The sequence below is a fragment of the Stenella coeruleoalba genome (genome assembly GCF_951394435.1).
Source record: "Stenella coeruleoalba genome assembly, chromosome: 15".
NCBI classification, from domain to species: Eukaryota; Metazoa; Chordata; class Mammalia; order Artiodactyla; family Delphinidae; genus Stenella; species Stenella coeruleoalba.
In genome coordinates, this window is record NC_137161.1 from 60,448,786 (window position 1) to 60,472,721 (window position 23,936).

At 39.8% G+C, this 23,936-nt stretch overlaps 1 long non-coding RNA gene across 2 annotated transcripts in view; it reads right to left on the reverse strand.

The window, feature by feature from the left end:
* LOC307198266 overlaps positions 1-23,936 on the reverse strand; it is a 433,339-nt gene that overhangs the window by 238,793 nt on the left and 170,610 nt on the right. For both annotated transcript variants that reach the window (XR_013831596.1, XR_013831597.1), the window contains exon 3: positions 16,226-16,315. This is a non-coding gene — a long non-coding RNA (uncharacterized lncRNA). The remainder of the gene's footprint in view (positions 1-16,225; positions 16,316-23,936) is intronic.

Below are 23,936 nucleotides of genomic sequence, written 5' to 3' on the forward strand. Positions count from 1 at the left end.
CAAAAAGAATCATTCAGCCCAAAATGTTAATAGTGCCAAGTTTGAGAAACCCTGATCTAGCTCAGAGGTCTAAAAACATTTTCTGGAAAGGGCCAGATAGTAAATATTTTAGACTTTGCTATTTACAGCAAAAGCAACCTTAGACAACATGTAAATGGATATGATTATGTTCCAATATAACTTCATTTACAAAATTAGGCAACTTTTGGATTTGGTCCACAATGGATTTCTAAATTTCTTTTCTAAACACAATTAAATGTTTCATTCAAATGAAATATTACATGGAATCCAAGGTGTAAAACAGAACAAAGAGATGCTTCTCACTTGAGGCAAGTGTGCATTCAAGGTAGTTCTCAAAGAAGCTCCAGCAGTAGTGTGAACAAGCCTACTAAGGGCCGTTTGGAACACTCTAATCTTACCCAAATGCCCTTTTCAGAATGAGTTAGTCATCCTTTGCTCAAAATCCTTCAGTGATACCCTACTCTTCCTGGGATAAAGTCCCTTTCCCAGCAGATATGACCTCACATAGCCGTGTAGCCCAAAGGCTCTAGACTCTGATTTAGAGGCTCCCAGGTTTAACTACAGCACTTACTGGCTGTGTGACTATGGGAAAGTTACTTCAGCTCTCTGAGACTCAGTTTCCTCATTTACAAAGAAAGAATTATCAACAAAACCTACCCCACATGATTGTTTTGAGGAGTAAATGAGGTAATGGACGCATAGCCCTTCCACAATGCCTAGTACATAATAGCAGTCAATAAACTGACATCATTATTATATGAATTTATTATTTTTGTTGGGCACTTGTATCACTAGAAACAATTTGTAAGCCAAAGTGAGCTGGTTACGATACTGGGCTTAAACTAATTGGAGGTGGTTTGTGAATAGAAAGCTGCCCCAAGGAAGACCTCTCTCGGGTCTCTACATAGTTATTTTTTGTCCTTATTCTGTACAAATACCACTCACAGGAGAAGGTCAGCTCAAGCTGCTTGTGTCAAAGCCTTCTGGCCTCCAGGTGGATAAGAACATTGGCAAGTTTATCAGTGCTGCTCTCTGGAATAAAAATTCCCTGTCCTTCAGCCTATGGGAAGCAGAGATGGATCCAAAGAGCAGAGGTAAAGGGTTCCTCTGTGGTACTGTAGTTCCTCCCACTGGGCAGAAAAAAGGTGGCAACAGTTTGTGGTAGACACTGTTAGTTGCTTCCCCAATAGCTATGCCCCCCTTCTTTGTTGCTAACAGAAATGTCAAGACTCATGGGCTATGTGCTCCAGAGGAGGCTCTTCACCAGCCCACGGGCTATATCTTTATCAGCTCAAGCCACTCATGGCAGTTCCACTTGCCTGTGATTGGCTGAGAGGTGAGCTTGGGATGCAGCTCTGGTCAAAAAGGTGTAAGGAGGAAAACATCTACAAGACCATTCTCACTTCCGACATCAACTACAAGTTTGTTGGTCTCCAAGACCATGCTCAGGTACAATAATTCACTAGAAGGACTCACAGAACTCAGCAAAGTCTTCATACTAACTATTACGCGTTTTGTTTTTTTTTTTATAGCAAAAGGACGCTTTAAAATCAGCCAAGTTTCATGGGCAGCATTCAAGAGATACCCAGTATGGAGATTCCAGTTGTCTTCTTCCAGTGGAATCATGCAGATAGCACTTACTTCTCCCAGCAGCTATAATGATATGCATGATATAATGCCAGCCAGGAACACTCATCCAAACATTGGTGTCCAGAGTTTTTATTGGGACTCAGTCACAAAGATGTGATTGACCATCCCCATGGCTGACCTTAGTCTCCAGCCCTTCCAAAGGTCAAACTGATACACCCTGGCCCAAGGCTTACCACCATAAAATCACACTGTCAGCAGAGACTGTCTGGCCTGGCCCAAAGCCCCCAGGTAAACAGATATTCTTATCAGGCAGGACTACCCAAGGGCTTAGAGGTTACCTCCCAGGAGCTGGGGCCAAAGCCCAAACCTTGGGGCAAGTTTAATCCTTTACTGCACGGACTCACAGAGGAGGACTTGTGGAATTTTTCTCTCCTATCTTTAAAGGAGGTACAAGATAGAGATTCTCTCTTTTTCCACATTTAATTTTTCTTGTGAGCAGTTGTGAGGCCTGGAACTGCAGCACCTATCCTGCAACTGTGAGGTGACCCACTTGGGGATAAAAGTCACAAGCGTAGGGTGACTGAGGAGAAAGATGGGAAGGCTAGTGTTCTTGCTAATGCCTTGAGACAAACTTTTCTTTATGAGAGTTAATACACATCCTTAATATTTAAGCTATTTTCAGTTAGACTTTCTTGTTACTTGCAGCTGAAAGCATCCTAATTCATACACGTGGTCATTAGACTATTATAGTCTGGCTGAGAGCAAGTAAACATGATGCAAAACAAATGGGATTTTCTGAGGCAACCTGTACTAGACTACAAAGCACACCTGGATAATAGTAAATAGAGTCTCCAGTTAATTTCATCAGCGTGTGTATATTTCTGCAGTTTCAGTGCGGGTGGAGTGGAAAAGTCCCAAGGTAGGAGTATGGAGAGATGGGCTAGAGGTTTGATCCTATCAATACTTTACTGTGGGACCTTGAACAGGTCATTCAAGTACTCTGAGCTTCCATTTCTTCATCTGAAATAGAAACCAAATAAAAATTCACCTAATTCCCTGTGCTTTGGGGAATTATATGCCAGCTCTTGTTAACTGGGACTGAAACCCAGTTAAAATGGTTTAATCAAAAGAGAGAAAGAAAATTCATTTTTGGTGGGGAGATAGTACCACACATGCAGATGGAAATGCTGAGCTAGACGCTGACTCAGGCTGCTGGGGGGCACGTATGCAGGGTGTTTAGCCCAGTCTCGGGTGGAGGAATATTTCCCAACTGAAATCTTAGAGAAAAGGAGTTAATCAGACAATGAGTAGAGGGAAGAGTGTTCTGGGCTGAGGGAACAACTTAGAGGTGAGAAACCACATAAAACACAGCCATGAATGTCTGTGCATGTGTGTGCGCATGCAAGTGTGCATAGTGTATGTGTGTTTATGGTAGAGTGTGGGCCACTGGATAAGCAGCTCAAAGTTACCAGTGAGTAAGGGTCAGGTGGGACACGAGGCTGGACAGGTTAGCAGGGAAGTTTCCGTGACAAGCTAAGATTTGTGAATTGACTTTGTAGCTTCCTTTCACACTGTGCAGGAAGGGAGAAAAATTCCCCCTCAAGCCGACTTTAAGCCCACCCGGCACATAAATGATCAAAAGCAGCTGTCACTCATTCTTTCCTATGCTTACAGCTCCCACAATTTTCCGTTGCTTTTATTCTACTTTTCTTTTACTGTTTCCTCCATTCATCAGGTGAGTGCCTTTTTTATACATTTTACTGGATTTTCCTTTCAAGCAACACAATGCATGCTTGTGGCAACAAGTCAAAATTCAGAGGTTTACAAAAAAAAAAGGCAACTGTTTCTCCCTTCTCACTCAATCCCTGTCACCCTTCCACCAAAGAAACAAGGCTAAATTTAGGGTGTGAGCTTCTAAACTTTTCTCTACATTCATACAGCCATATGTAAACATAGTCACATACATAAAGTTATTTTTAAAATAACTGGATCACACTATTCTCAACATAGTGTACAACTTCTCAGGTTAAGGCATAGAGATGTAATTAATTCTTACAAAATCTGTATAATATTCTGTAAAATGAGCAATCCAATCCATTAATTCAACCATCTCTATCAGTGGACGACACCGAATTTCCTTCTGCCTTTTTTAGCCATTGTTATTAATACTGCAATAAACATGCTAACACATTGATCTTCATGTTCTGGTACATTTATTTCTATAGGATAAATTCTGCAAAGTCGGATTTGTGAGTGAAGGGGTATTCATATAGCTAATCTTAATAGATACTGCCGGGTTAATTTCATAAAAGATCATAGCATTATATTTGTATTGCAGCATTATATCCATTTTTCAAATGAGGAGTCAACCAGAAGACACCATTTTTTCATCCATCAGATTGGCAAATACTGGCCAGGGTAAGGGGGCAAGGGTTAATGCGCTTGAGGGTCTGGGAAGAAATGATGAACTACCTGAATGGTGGGTCTTCCCTGTGGCCTGATGCTTAAGAACTGGACTAAAGAACCTAGTTTGAAACAAGTCACCCGACTACTCAAGAAGGCCACTTCTTATGCATGATGAATCACAGAGAAAGTGGTCCTGAAACTACTTTAGCTCAAGCTCATTCCCTGTTCCCAGCCCGTCTCCTATTCCTTGAATAAGCCATAAACCCTCCCATCTCCAGATCTTTGCTCAAGCATTCCCTTTCTAGGTTGCTGTTCTTCTCCCAACTTATACGCTCGTGTCAAACCCTCACTCTTAGTTCAAGGTGAATCTCAACTTCCATATTTTCCAAGGAGCCTCCAAATGTCTCCAGTGCAGTTAATCTCCTCCTCTACCATTTGCATGAACAACAAAATCAACTATTAATGTCATCACTGATGATGTGCCAGGCATGATGCTATGTACTTTATAGGCATTTACTTATTGACTCCCAGTAACTTTTATTAGGTAGTTCATGGTAATATCTACATTTTGAAGGTGAGGAAACTAATGTTCAGAAAGGTGAAGTCACCAGCCCAAGGACACATAGCCAGTAACTGTTGGAACTGGGTATTACACTCAACTCTATCTGACTTAAAAGCTCAGGCTCCAGTCATCATCCAATGTCACATAATAAAAGAAGAATTTCACTGAGCAAACTTCTACTTCAATGGCAGACTGCTTGGGTCACTGCTTTGTAAACCCTGCCTGCTGTAGATGAATTTGTTTTCCACATCTTCTAAGCAATCTTGCCTCACCAATGAATCTTATGAATGGGGCGAAGTTGTCATGTCCTACAGTAAATGGCATGCAGTGTGATGTTACCAGAATTCAAGCTTTCTGCTGCGAATTTTTCACTGGGTTGCAAGCTTTAATTTAACTGTCAGACACTGGGTCTTTGGCCAGACCTAATGGAGGACTGTGGCAGTGATGGTAATTATTTCCAGACTTTGGTATCTTCTTAGTTTACCTACTGCTCACAAATACTCAGCAGCTTCAAGCTAATTTCCTTTCTTATTTTCCTCATTAGCTTGCAAACTTTTACTGCCAATGAAAACAACCAAACCATCTGATAAAAAAATGTCAACATGGAGTGTTCAAAATATTAAAACTGTCAAATAAAAATTGTGCTTTTACAAGGCAGTCTAACTATGTCACGCATGTGGAAACCACTTTCTGAAGACATTATATAGGTCAAAAGTTGTTGGATTTGGTAAAGTAGCAGGATACAAAATTAATGCACAGAAATCTCTTGCATTCCTATACACTAATGATTAAAAATCTGAAAGAGAAATTAAGGAAACACTACCATTTACCACTGCAACAAAAAGAATAAAATACCTAGGAATAAACCTACCTAAAGAGAAGAAAGACCTGTATGCAGAAAACTATAAGGCACTGATGAAAGAAATTAAGATGATACAAACAGATGGAGAGATATACATGTTCTTGGATTGGACGAATCAATATTGTGAACATGACTATACTATCCAAAGCAATCTACAGATTCAATGCAATCCCTATCAAACTACCAATGGCATTTTTCACAGAACTAGAACAAAAAATTTCACAATTTGTATGGAAACACAAAAGACCCTGAAGAGCCAAAGCAATCTTGAGAGAGAAAAATGAAGCTGGAAGAATCAGGCTCCCTGACTTCAAACTATACTACAAAGCTACAGTAATCAAGACAGTATGGTACTGGCAGAAAAATACAAATATAGATCAATGGCACAGGATAGAAAGCCTAGAGATAAACCCACACACATATGGTCACCTTATCTTTGATAAAGGAGGCAAGAATATACAATGGAGAAAAGACAGCCTCTTCAATAAGTGGTGCTGGGAAACGTGGACAGCTATATGTAAAAGAATGAAATTAGAACACTCCCTAACACCATACACAAAAATAAACTCAAAATGCATTAAAGACCTAAATGTAAGGCCAGACACTATAAAACTCTTAGAGGAAAACATAGGCAGAACACTCTATGACATAAATCAAAGCAAGATCCTTTTTGACCCACCTCCTAGAGTAATGGAAATAAAAACAAAAATAAACAAATGGGACCTAATGAAACGTAAAAGCTTTTTCCTAGCAAAGGAAACCACAAACAAGACCAAAAGACAACCCTCAGAATGGGAGAAAATATTTGCAAATGAAGTAACTGACAAAGGATTAATGTCCAAAATATACAAGCAGCTCATGCAGCTCAATATCAAAACAACAAACAACCCAATCCAAAAATGGGCAGAAGACCTAAATAGACATTTCTCCAAAGAAAATATACAGATTGCCAACAAACACATGAAAGGATGCTCAACATCACTAATCATTAGAGAAATGCAAATCAAAACTACAGTGAGGTATTACCTCACACGGGTCAGAATGGCCATCATCAAAAAATCTACAAACAATAAATGCTGGAGAGGGTGTGGAGAAAACGGAACCCTCTTGCACTGTTGGTGGGAATGTAAATTGGTACAGCCACTATGGAGAACAGTATGGAGGCTCCTTAAAAAACTAAAAATAGAACTACCATATGACCCAGCAATCCCATTACTGGGCATATACCCTGAGGAGTCATGTACCACAATGTTCATTGCAGCTCTATTTACAATAGCCAGGACATGGAAGCAACCTAAGTGCCCAAGAACAGATGAATGGATAAAGAAGATGTGGCACATATATACAATGGAATATTACTCAGCCATAAAAAGAAACGAAATTGAGTTATTTGTAGTGAGGTGCATGGACCTAGAGTCTGTCATACAGAGTGAAGTAAGTCAGAAATTGAAAAACAAATGCCCTATGCTAACACATATATATGGAATCTAAAAAAAAAAAAAAGGTCCTGAAGAACCTAGGGGCAGGACAAAAATAAAGATGCAGATGTAGAGAATGGACTTGAGGACATGGGGAGGGGGAAGGGTAAGCTGGGACAAAGTGAGAGAGTGGCATGGACATATATACTCTACCAAATGTAAAATAGATAGCTAGTGGGAAGCAGCCGCATAGCACGGACAGGGAGATCAGCTCGGTGCTTTGTGTCCACCTAGAGGGGTGGGATAGGGAGGATAGGAGGGAAACGCAAGAGGGAGGAGATATGGGGATATATGTATACATATAGCTGATTCACTTTGTTTTACAGCAGAAACTAACACACAGTGTAAAGCAATTATACTCCAAAAAAGATGTTAAAAAAAAAAAAGAGGTTCAACCTTCCGGTTATAAGCTAAGTAAGTCACGGGGATGTAATGTACATCATAAGGAATACAGTCAATAATATAGTGATAACTTTGTATGGTGACAGATGGTTAACAGACATCCTGGTGATCATTTCATTTCATAATGTATGTAAATGTCAAATCACTATGTTGTACACCGGAAACCAATATAATATTGTATGTCAATATACTTCAATAAAAAAGAAAAAAGAGGGAAAAAAAAAGTTGTTGGGATATTTTTTTAAAACCCACAAAAACAAACCCATTGTGACAGCTTCTTCTAGATAATTTTTTGATGTCTGGAAAATCAACTTCCAATCTACTCCGGACAAATCTGATTAAAATGCTAGTGTCAAATGTCCTTGCTTCAAATGAAGACCACAGGTTTCTACTCACAGTGAAATTAACAGGAGAATTACCCGAAAGAAGATACAAGAATTTGACTTTCTATTTATATCTCATTCTTCCCACCATTTAACAATGCAGACAGGCAATGGGGCTTGTCAACCAACACTTATTATCAGGGGTTCTATTCATTCACAAATCTCAGAGGCTGAACACTCTGATTCAAATTGCTAGGTAGCAACTCAAGTTGTGGATGGGAATAAAAGCACCAAAGATAATTGAAAGGTAGAGAAGAGAGGTGATTGACCTTGGGTGGGACTGAGTTGCAAAAAGAGACAAAGACTGAACCCAAAATGGGTAATTTTAAATGGGATTTTGAGGAGGAAATATCCTCCCAAATGAAACACTTTCCAAATAGACACTGGCATGTTTGCAATGCTGGGTTAAAGAAAAGGAGCCATTTAGAGGGGCCTTTATCTTCCGCTTAGCCCAAGTCAAAAGGCTTAAGCCAAGAGAACTTGGATGTGTGTCTTAGGGAAGCCCAGTCCCTCATCATAAAGGGAGAGAAGAGTTGGTGTAAGATGCAACAAGATGAAGCAGAGTCATATCTGGGAAAATACTCATGCACACACACACACACAAAGAGAAAAACAGACACACCATATATATTGTTTTTGTGTGTGTTATGAGAAAGACATCAAAAAAGAAAGAGACAAAGACAGAAACGCAGACAGAAGCAGAGATAAAAAGAAAGACAGACAGACAAATAGAAATTAGGCTAGAAACAGACAAAGGCTGAGATAAAGACAGAGAGACACAAATGACAAATGCTGGAGAGGGTGTGGAAAAAGGGAACCTTCCTACACTGTTGGTGGGAATGTAAATTAGTGCAGCCACTATGGAAAACAGTATGGAGGTTCCTTAAAAAACTAAAAATAGAGTTGCCATATGATCCAGCAATCCCACTCCTGGGCCTATATCCAGACAAAACTGTAATTCAAAAAGGTACATACACCCCAGTGTTCATAGAGGTAGTATTTACAATAACCAAGACATGGAAGCAACCTAAATATCCATCGACAGATGAATGGGTAAAGAAGATGCGGCACACATATACAATGAAATACTACTCAGCCATAAAAAGAATGAAATTCTGCCATTTGCAGCAACATGGATGGACTTGGAGGACATTATGCTAAGTGAAATAAGTCAGACAGAGAAAGACAAATACCATATCACTTATATTGGAACCTAAAAACTTAGATGAACTTATTACAAAAGAGAAACAGACTCACAGACATAGAAGACAAACGTATGGTTACCGAAGGGGGAAAGGGATAGAGGAGGGATAAATTAGGAGCTAGGATTAGCAGATACAGACTACTATATATAAAATAGAAAAACAGCAAGGTCCTACTGTATAGCACAGGGAACTGTATACAATATCCTGTAATAAACCATAATGGAAAAGAACATGAAAGGGAATATGTATATACATATAACTGAATCACTTTGCTGTACACCACAAACTAACACAACATTGTAAATCAAGTATACTTCAATTTAAAACCAAAGACAGACAGAAATAAACATAGAGAAAGGCAGAGGCCAGAGACATAAGCAGAGGAAGAAGGAAACAATATATTTGTTAAAGACAATTGCATATATGCATAGTAAGGACATCATATTATTTTGCATATTTTTTTAGTTTGAGTATAGCTTAGCAGCCAGAAATAAAGAAATCAAGAGGTCATGCGACATCATTAAATGTTCAGTGAAATGGGCAAGAGAGGTTTCCAAACTGCCAAAGAGCAATTCCTAGAAATGAGGTCAGACTTCCTTGTCACTACAATGAGATTGAAACCTTTCTGCATTTTAAAATCGCTGGGGTCTACAGAGTCTGAAAACCGACACTGTGTTGGCACTTATTTTTTCTGAAAAACATATGCATGTAGTAACAGCTAAGAGCTAGTGGGTGCTTACTACGAGTCAGGCACTTCTGTAAGCACCTGTATGGATTAACCCACTTAATCTTCATTACAACTGAATGAGGTAGGTCCCATTGTTATCATCCATTTTGCCTATGAGGAAACTGAGTCTCAGAAGGATTAAATAACTGGCCCAGTGTTACACAGCTGGCAGCCTTGGGGCCAGGATATAATCAAGGCAGACCTGGGCTCAGAGTCTACACTCAATTACTACACCACACTGATCTTCCCCGCTATGCTATACTGTGCATTTATGTATTTCTATATATTCCACAAAATAGTGCCATGAAAATTTCCAAATAAAATATGCTATGATCAAAAAATATTTTTTAGGCGAATTGCCCAGTTAGTGCTGGGTTAAACCAAGTTAAACTTTCTTTACGGTGGAACTTCTCGCTTACCCTATGTTAATATGCGTTGTAATTCTCTAAGAGGGTAATTTGCAGCATCTTCCAAACATGCTTAATTTCGAAAGTTTTTTTTCACAGATTCACCTAACATAGAATTGGTGGGAAATACAGATTTAGATGCTTTTTTTCGGTCTCCTCCAACTTCAAGACTCCTGGACTAACTTTGTGGTTCTTTACTTAGTAACCAGGAATAAAGATAATTTTTTTTAAATAAGAAAAGGATAAAAAAATCCTTTTAAAATCAGAAAATATCAGCCATATTCTTTTACTTCACTCAACAACTATTTACTGAATAACTACTTTGTACCAAAAACCTGTTCACCATACTGGCTAATACATGAAGCTCGCTTTTGGGTTTGGGAAGAGTGGTACAGAAACAGTTAATAAAACAATACCAACTAAACAATATAATCAGAGGAAGATAAGTACTATGAAAAATATAACAATTCAGAGTAAGGGGGAGAGAGAGAAACAAGAGTTGCTCTTTTAACTAGGCATGTTAGGGAAGGTGACACTTTGAGGAGGTAACATTTGGGCAGAGTTCCAAATGAAGTTAGGGAGTAAAACATGTGACTATGGGACAGAGTGTTCAAGGCAGGGGGAAGAGCAGGTGCAAAGGTCCCAAGGTGGACATTTATACGTTCAAGGATCTACAAGGAAGCCAATATGGCTGGAGGGCTGTGACAGGGGGCCAGTGGTGAGAAAAGTTTAGAAAGGAGCCAGGAGCTGGATGGTCAGGTGGAACCCTGTAGCCCAAAGGGAGAACTTGGGTCTTTTGCTCTTACCATATGGTCAGTGAAGGGGCATCAAAGGAAAGAAGAGAAGACCTTGCTCTACCGTGCAATGAAGTCTTGAGAGCCAGTTGCTTCTAGGAAGAAGGGTAGACAGTGCTGACCTCAAAATAGTGTCTCAGAAAGAGAGTAGCAAAGGAATCTAATCATTAAGACATCAGCAAAGAAAAAGTTGTCAGGTGGGTACTCTGGGCTGAGCTGTAACACGGTGCCATGGAAAGGTGAGGCGGAGCAGGGTAGGGGCAGCACTGGACCTGAGTCCTATGGACTTAAGTTCATGTCCCTTATCATCCATGACATGAAATGTGAGAGCCATGTGTGTGCATGTGTATGCAGATATAGCTTTTTGGAACTGGCTTTAGAAACGCTTTCATTTATTTAATTATAAAAATTTTCAAACACAAAGAAAGGCATGGGTCTCCCCTATACTCTCACTTCCCATTCACTTCTCCACCTTAGCTCCCCGACCCTTCTCCCTCCATGGAGACTTCTCTTCCAATATTACTAGTGACCTCCACATTGTCAAACCCAGGGCCCATATGTGGGTCTTCATTTCACTCAGTCTCTCAACTGCGCTTGTCAAGGTCTGTGTGGGCAGCTGGAGCTGGGCTCTGTCTGTTTCCAGCATATTTGGTTTATCCCCCTCTCTCCCTAACCATGCTTTTACATCTATCTGTTAGTCTTCTACTTGATTCCAAAGGGCAGTTACTCAGGATTCAGTCCTGGGCCCCCTTCAAGTTCTTTCCCTTCCCTTCATTTTCCAAGCTAGATTCCCAGTTAATCCAAAAGATCTCAGAGTTGGACTCACCCAAGCAATTTGACCATTATGTCTGCCTGTTTACTGGCTGGAATGTGAGAGGAGAGTGAGTCTCTGTTGCCTGAGGAAGGAAGGAGTGTGTGGTCTTAGGCAGATGTCAGTGAAGGGCAGGATGACAGGGAATAACAAAGGATATTAACCACTGTGTTGCTTATCACAGTGTGACCATAAAGTTTTTGAATATTTATTGACAAACTGCTTGCAAGGATCCTGCAATACGGGCAGTTGCACTGAAAAATAAGAGAAGTACGCCTGGCTTCAAGCTTCAAAGCATCCAGAATTATTAATAATTTCTCAACCAGCTTCAGCGTCCCCAGCAAGAAAACACCAACGTTTCAATCCAAAAAATATTAATTAGGAGTAACCTTTAAGTAGAGGCAGGCTCCCTGGCCTTGGTTTTATTTTATACTCTAAATTCAAGGCACTGGACATGTAATAAAGCCACAGTTTCAATATCATTCAAAACCAATAGTTTTTTTTCTTTAATTATTGCAGGTTAAGGCTCTCTTCATTTATATGCATTATTTGAGAATTTTATCTGGAACACATGAATATCAAAGAAGACCTTTGAACCTTTTTCAAAACTCATTCCTTTCCACTGTTAAAAACAATGACAAGCTCTTGTACAAGATCCTAGTTGTTTTGTTAACTCTATTTAAATGTTAAAGATAGATAAATGGGTAGATAGGAAGACAGATGGAAGGATGGATAGATAGAGAGAGAGATACAAACAACTGTGTCAGAACACAAGAAAAAACATATCAAACCAGTACTTCATTTAACCTTCATAGCACTTCCATGTGGAATATACAGTTTTTATTGCCATTTTACACAAGCAACTGAAGCTGAGGTATGTTGAGTAACTTGCCCCGGCTTACTCAGCTTGAGAATGGAGGGGCCATTGATAATGATCACGATGAAAATGATGATGGTGATGAGAATAGTAGCAACACATTAACAATCATCTTTTTTTAATCTCCTATGTGCAAGGCATCATACCTGGCATTTCATATGTATTATGTCTCTTAAAATCTTTAATTATCCATATTTCACGAATATGGAAACTGAGACTCAGAGCAATCAAGTAGCATGACCAAAGTCATGAAGTTATCAGTGCCGGCATCATAATCAGAACCCAGGCCCGTCTAATATCAGTGACCAAGATCTTCCCATTGCACCATGCTTTGTCTCTACTGGTTTGGGCTTTTACAATTTTATTTCATATTTGTGTCAAAAGCTATCAGCTTTGTCTACGCAGACTTCAGAAGTCTGTTGGTTTTGTGTTGTTCTTCTTTGTAAGGATTGCTTACGGAAGTCACAGATAACAGAGCATCAAAAAGGCTCAGCTCAGAAATATCTCCAGGGTGTTATATTTTGAGATTTGAGTAAATAAGAGCCTCTTTTAAAATGTGAATACCACCTGAAAATGTTAAGCCTATTAGAAAGTCACACTTTAGTTTTAACAGTTAGATATCCAATTTATACTTGAATAGCATACTGAATGGGTATTGTAACTGTGGTAGAAGGGATCCTTTTCTTCTTTTTTAGTCTGGGACGTTGCAAAGGAGAGGAAGGAAGAAAATGGCTGGGTAGGATTTTTTTTTTTTTAAATAAAACTTTTCATTTTAGCACAGTTTCGGATTTACAGAAAAATTGTGAAGATAGCACGAATCCTCTTATATCCCCATCCAGGTCCTCCTATTATTAACATCTTACATTAATATGATGCATTTTTCACAGTTAGCGAACCAATATTGATACATTATCATTAACTAGAGCCCATAGTTTATTCTTATTTCTTTAGTTTTTACCTAATGTCCTATCTCTGTTCCAGGATCCCATCCAGGGCACCACGTGACATTTAGTCACCATGTTCTCCTTAAGCAACCTGGGCTGTGACAGTTCCTCAGATTCATCTTGTTTTTGATGACCTTGAGAGTCTGAGGAGTGCTGGTCAAGTATTTTGTAGGATATCCCTCCACTGAGACTTGTCTGACATTTATCTCATGATTAGACTGGGATTATGGGTTTATAGGAAGATGAACACAGAGGTAAACTGCCATAATATCAAGGGTACATGCTCTCAAGATGACATCACTGTTGATGTTGACTTTGTTCACCTGGCTGAGTAGCATTTTCCAGGTTTCTCCACTATTCAGCCACTCTTATTTCCCCTTTCCGTACTGGACTCTTTGGAAGGAAGTCATTATATGGAGCCCACACTTACAGGGTGGGGTCTGAGGCTCCCCCCTCCTTGAAAAGGGAATACCTATATAAATTCTTTGGAATTGTTCTACCTGGGAAATTTGCCTATTTTCATCATTTATTTAACTATTTACTTACATCAGCATAGACTGGTGGCTATTTATTTTCTGCTCTGAGTTATCATCCAATACTACTTTATTACTTTTTGCTCCAGTTGTTCCAGCTTTGGCCATTGGGAGTTCTTTCAACTGACTCCTCATGTCTTTAACATATCCCTGTCATTGTGGATTTGTTTTATGTTTGTTGTTATTTTGGGGTTTTTCTGGCGGGGGGGGGGGGGTGTCTTTTTTTTTTCTCTTTTTTGGTTTTTGTTTTTGTTTTGTTTTGTTTTGTTTTTTAGCACTTTCTTACTCTCTAGCACCACAAGCCGCTCCAGACTTATCTTGTATTTTTTTTTTGCCCAGTCTTGAAATCAGCCATTTCTCCAAGGAGCACTGGTACATTTTATTGGAGCTTAGAATTTATTGGGGAATGTATGAGAAACTAAGATATGGGCTCTAGGACTGCTTGTTGCTACTGAAGTGTTGCTTCTAGGTCCTCTCAACTAACAGAGAAAGAATTTCATGTATGTATACTAACTGTATATATACATGCATTTATCTATAAGTATTTCTATATGTAACCATCTGCATCTATATTAAGTTAAATATGAGTTCATACTAATGCCTGGGTATATTTTTTAAAATACCAATGCCCCAAACCCAGTCCAGATCAACTGAATTGGAATCAGTTAAATTTGACTCGAGGAAGATGGAGAAAGGTGTCTTGTCCAGGCCCAGGTAATTTTTTGGAAAGCCCCCCCAGGTGACTGAAAGATGCCACAAGCCTTGAGAATCACTGATAGAAACAAAACAGCAGATATGGAGGCAAGAATGTAAAGGTAGATTTTTTTTTTCTGGGAAACTACATATTAAAATTACTAAAAATGGAAGAATTCGAGGATTTTCCTAACACCTTCTACCTTTATATTCTCAGTGTTTTTTAAAACTTTTCAATTTAGTTCAATATTCATTTATCAAACCCAGCCACAGCAACACTGATATTTTATATATGAGCGGAAATGGAGCTGCCCTAATCTTGGAAAAAAACAAGATGGAAGAAAAGACCCACGTGTATGAAACCCACATACACAGAACACAGGCACCATTTTATTCATAAACCCAACGAGACTGAGAATCACCTGAGCACAAATAATTAGTGGAGCACCTTTGATGTACAAAATGCTATGCTAGGCACCTTTATTTGGACAATGTCATAATAGCAATATCCACTATTAAAAATAATATTAAATTGAGAATAATCTGCATAGTATAATTTTTTTAAATGTCTGGTCTTTGTCCCTGGTTCCTGGCATAAAGCTTCAAAAACCCTTGAAATTTCTTGAGTGATGGACATGTCATTGTATGCTAATGAGATGATTTATGTCAGAGCCCCTAGAGAGCTTCAGGATTAGGGCTGGTCACCAGAAAAACCAACCACATGATTAGAGGGTTGGAACTTTCAGCTGCCCAACCTTTGGGGAAGGGAAGAGGCCTGGAATTTGAGTTCAATCACATTGTCAATGATTTAATCCATCATTCCTATGTAATTAAACCTTGGTAAAAAACTGAACACCAAGGATTGAGGGAGTTTCCTGGTTGGTGACCATATCAAAGTACTGGAGAAGGGGCACCCTCTGACGGCATAAGACAGAAGCTCCTGGACTAAGAACCTTTTGAGACCTTGCCACCCTATGTATCTCCTCATCTAGCTGTTCATTTGTATCGGTTATATTAAAATGGTAATTGTAAGTATAGCACTTTCCTCAGTTCTATGAGTGGTTCTAGAAAATTATTAAAGGCAGCAAGTTGTGGAAAGCCCCCAAACTGCAGTTGGCTGTGCAGAAGTGAAGGTAGCCTGGGGACCTCACTTGAGGCTGGTGCCTGAAGTAAGGAGGGGGGGGGGGTCTTGTTGGGGACCTTATCCTTTACCTTGTTAGACTGGATGTTAACTCTGGGTAGTAAATGTCAGAATTGAATTGAATTACAGGAGCACAAATTGGTGCTGGAGAACTGCCTGCAGGACACAAATTGAAGCAAATACCTAACTGTATATCGCGTTGTTGCCATAACCACCCACAGAATTATTTTCAGTGACAGCACAGAGGATGTTGACTTTACATACCAAGTGGCAGGTATCCAAAAAGCAAGAGTTAAACTGTCTCCAGCAGTCTTAGCATTAATAAAAGTATTGTTATTCTTACCTTGAAATTATTATATGCACACATAAATATATGATACAGGACTTACCTGGCGGTCCAGTGGTCAAGACTCTGTGCTTCCACTGCAGGGGACGTGGGTTCGATCCCTGGTCTGGGAACTAAGATACGTCCTGCTGTACTGCATGGCCAAAAAAAAATAAAATAAAAGTTTCGTTAAAAAAATATAGGGGCTTCCCTGGTAGCGCAGTGATTGAGAGTCCGCCTGCCGATGCAGGGGACACAGGTTCGTGCCCCGGTCCGGGAAGATCCCACATGCCGCGGAGCGGCTGGGCCCGTGAGCCATGGCCGCTGAGCCTGCGCATCCGGAGCCTGTGCTCCGCAACGGGAGAGGCCATAACAGTGAGAGGCCCGCGTACCGTAAAAAAAAAAAATATATATATATATATATATATATATATATATATATATATGATATAATAAATATATATAATGTTAATGCCACTTTGTACCTAGATTTTAAGCATCAGAGAAAATAAATACAACTATAAAATCTAAATGATTAAGTTTAAAAAGCCACTAATTTTTATTTGAATTGAGAATATCAGTATGAACTCAGGATTTTTTTTTTCTTTCTAAAAATATATATATATTTCCTAGCTCTGAACACTAAAAAGGCCAAGAGACATTGACAGTACATTAGTAATTATCACTCTTAGGCCCAGATTGTGGTTTCTAAATACTATTTCCTTAGAAAAGGAATTAGGGCTACTTGGGGAAATGGTTAACCCCAGGTATAAGACAGGTAATAAGCAAGGGGAGCCTGGGACATTTTGTGTCTGAAAGCAGGGAAACTATCAATAATAAGTGTTGGTGTCAAAAATGACATAGTAGTTACTTTGATGGGGCTTCCACTGTCCAAAGTGGAACAATTTGAGCATTAAAAAAAAAAGTCACCACAAAGGATTAAAGCACACTAAATATGTAAAAATTCATGAGTTTATAATTATATCAACCTAAAAAGTAACCAGTCAACTTTAGCAGTTGCTAGGGCATCAGTCCGTTATTCTAAATTAGTAATTAAAAATACAGAAACCAAGCATTCATCCTGCTTTTTATAAATAGACTATACTCATGTTGACTCTTGAACAACACGGGGTGGTTAATTTGCATATAATTTACAGTTGGCCCTCCATATCTGCAGTTCTTATGCATCTGTGGGTTCAACCAACCATGGACCTGACCGTGTAGCACTGCAGTATTTACTATTGGAAAATATCGAGGTATAAATGGACCCTTGCAGTTCAAACCCACGTTGTTCAAGGGTCAGCTGTATTTCAGAGTCACCAGATTGTTTCTTCTAAGAGAATTCCTATTAATAAATACAGAAGAAATTATATAATTTTTAAATTGCCATTTTTCAATCACTAAAAGTGGGACAAACAATGCCTCCAGATGTGATACAACAGGAAGCAAACAGAGGTATCCAAGAGGTATTTTTTTCCAGAAAAAACAAGCATGAAAATAAAGCTTCTAACCCTAACTAACAGTTTATAGGAAATAAAGGAAAAGGAGGAAGTTGTTAAAGAGCCACAAGATTACAATCAGCCAAATCTGGGATATAAGAAAAAAGAGGGGGAGATGATCACAGTTACATTCTTTCTCATGCTAATTTTTTCCCTGAGCTCTAGTCCCATATGTCTCCACCTGTCTTCAGAACCTCTCTTTTTTTAAAAAATTTTTTTTTGTGGTACGCGGGCCTCTCACTGTTGTGGCCTCTCCCGTTGCGGAGCACAGGCTCCGGACGCGCAGGCTCCGGACGCGCAGGCTCAGCGGCCATGGCTCACGGGCCTAGCCGCTCCGCGGCATGTGGGATCTTCCCGGGCCGGGGCACGAACCCGTGTCCCCTGCATCGGCAGGCGGACACTCAACCACTGCACCACCAGGGAAGCCCCCCACGGTTGCATTCTTATATAAACTGTTATAGTTAAAATGTAAGGGTTGTTTGGATACCAATCTCAAAAAACATAACTATAAAAAGACATTTTAAGAAAAATGTAGAATTATGAATATAAACCACGTAGTAGGTAATATATAAGAAATTATTTTCATTAATAGTTTCATAAACTATTTTTCATAGTTATGAGCACCTCCATAAATATCATCCAAAGTCTAAAATTTTGCATAAGACATTATAGCCGATAATATTCAATTCATTATTTAAAGTGCTCTGATTTATCTCAATATGAAAATCACTTCAGGTGTATAAAAAACAGTTAAAACATTTTTATCAAAAGAATCAGTTTATTTGAAAAGTGTATTCTAGTCTTTTCTGTTTTAATCTGAATACAGCCAGAATTTTCTTGTGAGAGTGGATTTGTTTCTATTTCAAGTTTAGGTTGTGTTGTGTGTGTGTGTGTGTGTGTGTGTGTGTGTGTGTGTGCACGCATGTGTGTTTATATCAGAAATTTCTAAGTAGCCTTTGTTTTTATTTACAGAAGCACACAAACTTTCATTCACTAACATGTATCACATATACACTGTGATGAACTCTTCAACTTTGAGGTCCTTAAATATCCCAAATCAGACTGTACAGAACAAAGCAAACGTATACCTACATCATAAACCAATTCTGAGAGTAAATTAGCAAAATATTCTAAAACGAAGCTGAACAAACATTCAAAGCATGACCCCCCCCCCCAAAAAAAGACATTTTAAGACAAATGTAGAATTTTGAATATAAACCAAGTAGTAGAGAATATGTAAGAAATGACTGTTACACTTGTAAGGTATGATAATAATATTATAGTTCTGCTTTTAAAAGATTCTTTATGTTACTAATGCATACTAAACCTTTTACAGTTGAAATGCTATAATACATTATTTGCTTTAAACTATTACAGAAGAAAGAAAACTGGGAAGAGTAGCTGAACCAAGAGCGGCAAATGTTAATAATGACTGAAGCTGAGTGATTAGTACCTGGAGGTTCATTATATAGTGGCTCTATTTTTATGTATGTGAAAGATTTTCTATAAAAAGATTTTTAAAAAGAAAAAAATAAGTTATTCACAGACACATTGAACTAACCCTTACTGGGCCCCACCCCTGAGCCAGGTCCTGTGCTAGAACTAGGGATACAAAGATGAGTTGCCCATGGATTCTAACTTCAAGGACTTTTTACTGGAGTACAGGAGTCCGAGGAATGAGGAGGTAATTACCATACAGAGGCATGTTCCCACTGGGAGGACTTTTCCAAGCTGTGCATTCCTTCTGATGGCCCACTTATCGCTGTCCTTCCACTCTCAAAGAATTTCAGCCATGAGGCACCTGCCATTCTTGGAAATGCTGTCTGAAATCCAAAGGTAGGTCAGCCTTGGAGGCCAAGTATGGACCAAGGCAGTGAGTGGTGGGCAGGCTAGCAATTCCCAATGTGAGTCATCATAGTTCTGGGCTGTCACGCAGAGAAGGAGCAGCTTCTCCAAATGACATTTGGAGAACATCAAGCCTTTATGGCAGCTGGTGGGTGGGTGTACTGAGCTGGTACTTGACCTTAGGTGGATCAGATAAGCCATCAACACTTCTCAACTGATCACACTGGAAAATGATAACGCTGTAAATCAGCCAAGTGAAAGGCTCTGATGCTGTCTTTGGTGGAAAACTCCCATTCGTTAGTGCACTTGCTATGTTCATCAGTAAAGCTACCATTGCCTAAACACTTAGTATGTGCCCTGCTTTGTGCTGTGTGCTTTTTTTTTTTTAAGTCTTTTTAAAATTTTGTCAGTATGCATGTGTTTTCCTTGGACGATTCTTTTTATTTATTTATTTATTTATTTATTTATTTATTTATCTGCGTTGGGTCTTCATTGCTGCACACAGGCTTTTCTCTAGTTGCTGCGAACGGAGGCTACTCTTCGTTGGGGTGTCCATGCTTCTCATTGCGGTGGCTTCTCTTGTTGCGGAGCACAGGCTCTAGGCATGCGGGCTTCAGTAGTTGCAGTTCACAGGCTCAGTAGTTGTGACTCACGGGCTTAGTTGCTCCGCGGCATGTGGGATCTTCCCAGACCAGGGCTCGAATCCATGTCTCCTGCATTGGCAGGTGGATTCTTAAAACTACTGAGCCACCAGGGAAGTCCCTGTGCTGTGTGCTTTGTATATGTGATCCCATGTAATGCTCATTACAAACTTGCAACTATTTTAACATAAGAAAATGGAGACTCAGAGAAGTGAATTGCCCATGGTCAAACAGCATTTAGAGTTTGGTTTTTTTTTTTGTTTGTTTTGAATCAATCAAAAACAAAAACCCAATATGTAAGCCAAACAAAGCACACATCTGTGGGCAAATTCAACCACAGTTCCCAGTTTGAGACCTATGCTCTACTCCATGCTTCTACCAAATGTACCTCTTACTAAAACCTTTGTTCAATTCCACAGCTAAAAAGTTAAAGGAGTTTTAGAGCCCTGAGTTCTAGAGCATGTAACATAAGCCAGTTTCCACTCTCTTCTTCACATGATATGGAATGACCAGCTTACATAATACTTGGAAATACATTTTTGGGGCAATGGGTATTCTCTTTCCCTTCTTCTAAGGACACTAATCCTTGTCAAGGGTCAGGGCTCCACCCTTATGAACTCAATTAGGTTTATTTACTTCCTTCAAGGCCCCATCTCCAAATGCCATCATGTTGGGGGTTAAGACTTTAACATGTGAATTTGGGAAGGACACAAACACTCAGGTTATAATACTCTATGAATGTAAGTTGTCACAGCTGAAACTGGCAGGTATGCAAACCCACTGGCATCAATGCGAAACACTGGGACACGTAAAATGTCCATATGGTATGCAAACTATGCATATGGACACAGAGAAGCCAAACCATCACCCCTGTTTCAGGCCTAGGAAGTAAATCAAATATTTGCCTCTGGGATGGAAAACTCTGCTTCTCAATTTGTTTGTGAAAACTGCCTCTCATTTATAAGAGATCAAGATAGAAATGCATATCGAACCTGATGCAGCCTGAGTTGGACCAGCAAGGAAGTGAATATGGTGAATTATAAATCCTCCAAGAGAAAAGAAAAGTCTGCACAACTCTCTTAAGCAAAACCGTGACAACAAACAAAGAACCTTCATCATCCGAGAGCCTAAAGGATGTGCTGCCCAGAGGCTGTTCTACCAACAGGAATGGATCCTCCCATTCAGTTCAACAACCACTTTACCAAACAGATTTCTGAACTGGCCAGTTATCTGACTAAACCAGGACTGGCTCGCCACTCAGCTGTAGTAGGTGATCAGATGGTACCTACAAAGGAACGGAAGTTTTAGGGTCAGTGTAGACCTGGGTTCGAATTCCACCTGCATCACTTACAAATTACCTATAAAATCTATTTTGGCAATGGATGTGACCCACATGAATCTACTTTCCAGATCTGTAAAATGGAGATAATAATATATTTCTCCTAGGGTCTACTGGAGAAAATGTGTTGAGTGGTTACTACACATGCTAGGTGCTGTGCTAAACTTACATAACCTTCTCAACAACCAGTGAAGTGGGTATTATTTTTACCCCACATTACAGACAAAGAAACTGAGTCATGGGGAAGTTAAATCATTCTCCTGACCAAGTGCACACAGATGAGAGAGTATGTGACATTTAGCTGCTTCCAGGAAGCAGGGACACTCTTAAGAAACGCTTCCTCTTCATGCTATGTTGTTCTCACTAACACTGATAAACTTTGGGTTTAGGCAGTTGAGACCCCTTTAAAATGTAAATATTTTAACTAGGACAAACAGCACATCAAACCATATCAGCCATGAAATCCAATTAACTTAGCATCTTGTTTCCCAAACTTCCCCCAAGATAAAAGATCACTCGAGACCCTTGATGTCTTTCCTCTCTTCCCAGGACCCTGCCCTGGAGATTCTGAAGCAGTGGATTGCACTAGGGCACTGGGAATTTTTCTTCTTAACCAGCACTTCAGGTGATTCTGATGCTTGAGGAAGCCAGGGAAACTGGCATGTTCACCTGAACCCCCAGAGAGAAGAGACCTGTGGGAATTATAGGGCCATTCAAATGGCACCATAGAATCTTACAGCAAGTAAGGATGAATCCCATCCCTTCATTTTACTGATGGGGAAACTGAGTCCCGGCACAGGGAAGTGACTTGCCCAAGGTCATACAGTCTAGGTATGGCAGCTTTGGAATTTGAACCAACATTTCCTGACCCAGTGAAGCACTTTTCTTTATTCTAACATCTTCAGGATCAGCAAGTATTGGTTGGGGTGAGAGGTGGAAGCAATTGAGAACACGAGGAGAGATCCAAGTAGGATAAGTTTGGATGGAACACTTGCGTGAATGGCCCTGAGCAGCCCAGGAGGAAACAAGAGAGACAGAAAAGGGGGAAATAAAATAATTGCTTCTGGTGTGTTTTGTGAGACCTCGTTGTCTCATATTCATTCATATTTATAGTTTCTCTCCCTCTCTCTTCTCCTTCCCTCTCTCCTCCACTTTCATCTTTTTCTTTCTTTCTCTTTTTGTTCTCTTGTACCTTCTGCACCCTTTTTTCAGATAGATTCTGAGCAAACTATGAAGATATCTTTTGTCTACAGAAAGCTCCTATTTCTTATTCAATGCCTGAAAAGGGTCAGAGTTTTCCTTCTCTCAACGACACCTCTGTTCAGCACAAAATCTTCTTCCCAGCAGTGGTTCCCCTCATTCTTCACTTAGTCCAGATTCGTTTTCTTAATCTTCTTCCAGAAAACATTTGAGAACAGCCAGGCCCTAGTTGGAGCAAATCTGAACCACTTGATAAGCAGCCTGAGTGTAAGGCTTGAGAAACCCCGGTCCATGTCTGTCAAACAGACCTCCCCACAGGGAGGCTGGAGCATGCTGGAGCATAGCTTGCAATCAATGAGGAAAGTATATGTTGGGGGAGGATTAAGTTAAAGTGAAAGGCCTTAGATTCTTTGACCTGTTCAGGGCATATGGGAAAAATTATTTCTGGACTTTAGGAAGAGGAGCAGAAAAACCAATGGATTCTACCAGCCTGGGGGAGGAGCAGCCAGCAGGATTCCCACCTGGTGAATTGGATGGCAGCCAATGGCACAAGATAGAACCAAGGTGTCCTTCTTTTGTTTTCTAACATCTTTATCAGAGTATAATTCCTTTACAATGGTGTGTTAGTTTCTGCTTTATAACAAAGTGAATCAGTTATACATATATATATGTCCCCATATCTCTTCCCTCTTGAGTCTCCCTCCCACTCTCCCTATCCCACCCCTCTAGGTGGTCACAAGGCACCGAGCTGATCTCCCTGTGCTATGCAGCTGCTTCCCACTAGCTATCTATTTTACATGTGGTAGTGTATATATGTCCATGCCACTCTCTCACTTTGTCCCAGCTTACCCTTCCCCCTCCCCATATTCTCAAGTCCATTCTCTAGTAGGTCTTCATCTTGTCCTTCTTTGGAAGCCACAGCTCTGTTGACCCTGAAGGCAAATATCTAATCAACTGACACTCCACAGGGAGCCCTCTAATCCCCGGACTGGAGGTTTCCCAAGTCTGCCTAGACTGTGATCTCAGTTCCCACTGGGATGCTCAAATCTGAAGATGTAAATAATAGGACCAGAGAGAAATTGAAAATTCTATCTTTTTAATCTACTTCCCAGAACAGCCTTCTGCAAATACTATTTTATTTGTAATGAGCATAAACAAAGAAAAGACAGAGGATTTTCTTTTTCCATTGGAGGAAGATGGAAGAAAATACACTAAGCTCTAGTGTCCAAAATCCTTTCAAATCCTGGCTCT